Here is a 5,000-nt window from a genome sequence, read left to right as displayed (position 1 = left end):
TTTAATTCCTCGATTTCAGTGACAAATTCGTTCTGCTAGGAACGTTTTGTTTAATTTTCTTTAGCAATAATTATCTGGAAAAACGAAGTCAAACACTGGTTGGCAAAAGTATGAACTTTCAGGCCAAATGTTGTGGCCCTCTTTGTATTCCTAACATCATCATCATCATTCTTAACAGCATCATCTTCTAATTTCAATATTTCCGATTCAGAAATACTGGCGAGTTTACATTGGCCATTTTGTTGTGTTTGGATCACGCATTATTCACTCGGTAGGGAGTGAATAATGCTCAATTAGCGAAGCAATCAGATTGCTTGAAACACCAAGATCACTGGGTGAGTATATATCAATTATTTTTCATATTGCGCTGAAATGACTTTCGACCAATTTTTTGGAACGTCTTAAGGTTAGGATATTAATGGTGACGCGAATGCGAAAACGGAAAAACATTTTTTTTTTTTTTACTTTGAGACTAGAAGCTCAAGAGAATAATGAACTTTCATGAACTTTTTTGACCGGATTAACAAGTATTATTAAATTCTCAACCTCGGATAATGCATTTCGCGAGCTCTGATCTCGGTTATCAGCTCATATACTTTAGTTTGACATTATATAGTAAATGATTGCGCTAAGCGTCGCTAAGCTAAAATTTATTCCCCGGAAAGCGAAATTTCTCTCTGAATAAAACCAAAAAAGAAAAAAAAACTTTATTTCTGGAAAGCTTGGATCAATTCCGACGTTTAGAAGTACGCGAAAAGGCAAGAAATGTTTTTGTGATGAGCCTACGTCTGTCTAACCACAAGGTATTGACAACATCGCATCTTCATCAAGTTTTTTTCGATTTCGCTCGGATTTTCTCGCTTTCCCCGCTCGTATTTAGTACTTCCAAATTTTTGGAGTTTAAGGAATTTAATAAAACAATTATTCCATTCACTCTTGTTGGATATGAGACTGGAAATAGCCAACGAGGCTATTTACCATCTCATATCCAACGGGCGTTCATGGAATAAACGTTAAATAGCTAATTAAAAGATGTCCGTCAAGTTCACCAGGTGTTATTTTGGCAGAAAGTTCAAACTGGGTAGCAGTTTTTTGTATTGATAGTGCACGTGCAGTTGACATACACTTTTTTTTTTTGGTAAGAACCTTTTTCTTTTACAGTATTGAGGCTGAGATTTAAAAAAAGAGTACATGTTGGTAGAAAGTACGAACATGAAACATCAAAAAATAAAAAAAATTGTAGTAAGTCAGAAATTAGTAAAATTTGTTGACAGATGATTGATTGAAATTTGACCACCGATTCAATTAAGATGGCTTAGACGTGCTTTAAAATTACTGGAATAAAATCTACATGATCGGGTTGTTTTCTCCAAACCGTTTGTTTAATCAGCTTTGTAGTACTCTAGAAAACAAGCGTGATCCATTCTTCTTTATTCTATATCACTTAAAATTAGAATAGTTTTGGCATACCTTAGCCAGCCTACATAATGCTAACACAGTTTTTCGCTCTCTTGTGTTTGTAGAATATCCGAACGCATATGTTCCACGGCATTTATCTCAGTTCAGCGCCCATACAGAAATGTTAGCCGAACAGCAGATACCACGAAATGCGTCCTTTTGAAAATGACTTGGGTAACGCAACAAAAAAAGGCGAAAACGAGGAATGTTATTTTCATTGCAGTGAGATGAAAAAATAACTGACAGAGCGAATGGTGCCGTTTCCGACATCCACCAAACAAACGAAGCAATTTGCGAAAGGCTTAGTACCACAAGGCTTGAATTATTGTGTCGTGCAAACTCCAAGAGGTGTCTTCTGTCACCAGAACAGACAGTGTTGCCTGGTACGGGTGCTCCCGTTTCAACAATCGACTACGTTTTCGTTCGGTGATTCCGGATTTAACTCTCATCACCTTTTGTAAATAACCAACTGGTTCTCTTCGGCCAGTTGTCTTTCATAACGCCGTTATGTTTTTGGAACCCTCACTCCTCATAATCTGCCCCACCATAAAGCTAAAAGCTTTTAATACTACTGGTTACAAGTAAATGTTTTTTACTTTACTATACTTCTTCAAACAAGGGAAGCCTTTTCACTTACTATAATTAAAGAACTGATCAGGTCAGTTAAGTTCCCTTTGTCTGAAAACTTATACTCACCGTTTCTTGAACAAACTTCACTGAGCCGTTGAGCGTTTTTCGATTGTCAAGTGTGAACGACTCTGTCCAATGCTCCTTGCAAGAAAAGAAACTGCAAAAAGGCAAACATACAGAAAAAAATTCTATCAGAAGTAAGAAAAGGTTACCATGGATCGGCTTACTGGATTTCGCATAGCCGTTCCATATACACGACGAAGATCGATTCTTTGCTTTTCATTTACAGCTGGCATCACAATTTGATGTTTTTTTCAGGCCCAGTTTATAATTATGCAAATAGACGGACAAAAAGAGAAAAAGGTGTAAAATGGTTTAGAGAAAGAACAGCTGAAGATAGCGTGCTCCCTACTGAAGCTTTTAATGCTTGTAGGTGCCATCCGAGTTGTAAATATCCGACATCAGACTTGTGAAAAAAAGGAAATCCGAGTTGTAAAAATCCGACATCCGAGTTGTGAAAATCCTACATCTGAAATGTGAAAATAATGCTAAGACAGAGCAAAGTTAAACCACCAATATGGAAACGTTTCATTGATGACGTTTTCTCACTATGGAACGTAAGTCATGAAACAGAAACTCAACCTGTTCATTACGTACCCAGCTATAAAATTGACACAGAAGGAGAACACTTTCCTAGACACAACAGTGCACAAGGAGAATGACTCGAAAAAGAAATTATTTACAATATTTAACAATTATTCGCCGAAGGCGAAGTGATTATCGGTGAATATTCACCGAGACGAAGTCGAGGTGAATATTCACCGATAATCACTGAGCCTGAGGCGAATAATTGTTTTAGTATAAATACACAGGTGGTTATTTCAAAAAAGAGAAAAAAAAAACATTTCAACGCGAAATCATCTTCATTTACAGTGGCAAAACGACTACTGGCAGCCATTTTGTCCGTCGAGGTGATTATCAGCTGATAATCCGAGATAGGGAGCCAATGAGAGCGCGCGATTTTGTATAATCACCTGTGTATTTATACTAATAAGACATATCACAAGCCAACTGAAACCATCCAATACACTCATTTCACTGCTTTTTATCAAGGAGATATGGAACGCCGTTTAATTTTATCGAAAATAACTTATCGCTCTTTAAATAAAACATCATAACTTATACATAAAACTTGCTACCAAATATAAAACTTGTCACGCCATATATAAAACTTGTTTGAAAATATAGCCCGCCTTGAAGAGCGATGCTACCCAAAACATCAATTTTTCTGGAGGGCAGTCGGCACTTTGAGAAACAGTCAAAACTAGAGAAGGCAATACCACATTATATTGACGACTAGTTGGGAGAGATATATTCCGAAATAACACGAACGACATTTCACCGTTTGTTACCACTTATAACCCGGCTACACCGAATCTTCAAAAGATTCCCATGAAACACTGGCACATCATCCAACAGCAACCTAGACTTGCGCATATCTTTAAACAGCAACCGATTGTATCTCACAGGAAGGAAAAATCGCTCAAGGACGTTTTTAGTCCGCGCAAAACTTCCTTTTATCACGCCGCAATCATAAAAAAAACTTAAACAAAGAAGCATTTTCAAAAGGTTTATTATCAAACCAGAAGGAAATTTGCATATGATCTTCTGCTAGCAACACACTCAACTCAGCAAACAAAACTAGCCCCTGATTATTTACTAACCGCTCCTTCGTTTTCACTTCAAACCTTTCAGTTGATCATTTATAGCGAACGTAGAAGCTGAGGACTCGTAGATTTTATTAAACACTACACAAGCCGCCCGAGTTTCAATGTGAAAGTTTATTGTGGACGCGTCAGTCAGTCACAAACAAATACTGATTACATTCTAATTATGAAACCCCGAAAACTTAAAAAATATAACAGTACTGTCGCCGTTTATGTTAACTTGGCGGTGACCATGCACATCTTTTGTCCTCTCCGGGTTCACAAATGAGTTTGAATAAATTAATCAAAACTTTTGAATCGCTGTCTTTTAGGAAAGGGGTTTGGTTTGTGCATGGTCAGGGCCAAAACAGCGAACGAAAACATAAAACAAACTTTCATAACCATCTCCATATATCAACTATGATTTACGAACGTCTTTCCTTTTTTTCTCTTTTAGCTGAAGGATCCATAACAGGAACAATTGGATCCAGAAGAAATAGCTGTTCGTCTGCAGCGCTTTGTCCGGATAAGAAATATATGTTATTTGCCAGCTGGTAGGTCCGTATAGCGAAAACCTGTGACCGAGGTCTTGAAAATGCTGCCCGACGCCGCGGACCGAGGGCAGCCTTTTCAAGACCTCGGTCACAGTTTTTCGCTATACGCACCGACCCTTAGCTAGTAAATTGACTCGCACCGCGCTTGACAGCGAATGCAGTAAGCGACTTACAAACTGAACGTTTCAAAGAGAAATATATTTATTTGAATTCTATTTCCATGCCTCTTGCCTAAAAAAAAATCTGTTTTGAAACACTTACTTCTGTATGTAAACGGATTCGGTGTCAAAAAATGGAAATTTAAGGTCATTACACACGCCGGGTTGGCGGGATAGAAAAATTCCGCCCGCTCCCAGAGCCAATAAGATTGAAGGATTCGCAGAATTCCGCCCGCTTGCGCAAAAAAATAGAAAATAAAAACAAAATAATAATAATAATAATAATAATAATAATAATAATAACAGCATGTTACTGCCCTTGGCCTTTAGATTACAGTACTAGTTCTTCTCCGCCTAAGACTGAATCGTAATGTTCTGCCTCTTCTCTTTGATTGAACGGCTTTCATCGTTCCATCTTATACTCTAACCTTTGAGAAAAACACTTTGCATGTCATATCTTCTCTATAACAATCAGTTTCATTTTTCAGATCTCC

General features: G+C 37.5%; 1 protein-coding gene and 2 pseudogenes across 2 annotated transcripts in view; 1 reads left to right on the top strand and 2 right to left on the bottom strand.

Moving 5' to 3' along the window:
* LOC138001074 (histamine H2 receptor-like) overlaps positions 1–3,582 on the bottom strand; it is a 10,691-nt gene extending 7,109 nt beyond the window's left edge. The window contains exons 1-2 of one of the 2 annotated variants that reach the window (XM_068847748.1): positions 3,501–3,582; positions 2,155–2,245 (exon numbers count right to left, since the gene is read on the bottom strand). The gene's annotated coding sequence lies outside the window, so the exon portion shown is untranslated. Of the gene's footprint in view, positions 1–2,154; positions 2,246–2,500; positions 2,576–3,500 lie in introns of those variants that run through there. The other variant, XM_068847745.1, reaches the window with a different exon arrangement.
* LOC137971185 (uncharacterized) overlaps positions 1–5,000 on the top strand; it is a 225,030-nt pseudogene that overhangs the window by 62,840 nt on the left and 157,190 nt on the right.
* Positions 4,930–5,000, bottom strand: part of LOC137996506 (uncharacterized) — a 1,578-nt pseudogene continuing 1,507 nt past the window's right edge.

This window comes from Montipora foliosa, chromosome 1, assembly GCF_036669935.1.
Source record: "Montipora foliosa isolate CH-2021 chromosome 1, ASM3666993v2, whole genome shotgun sequence".
NCBI classification, from domain to species: Eukaryota; Metazoa; Cnidaria; class Anthozoa; order Scleractinia; family Acroporidae; genus Montipora; species Montipora foliosa.
Note: the sequence above shows the minus strand (reverse complement) of the source record. Positions and strands in the feature narration are given on the sequence as shown.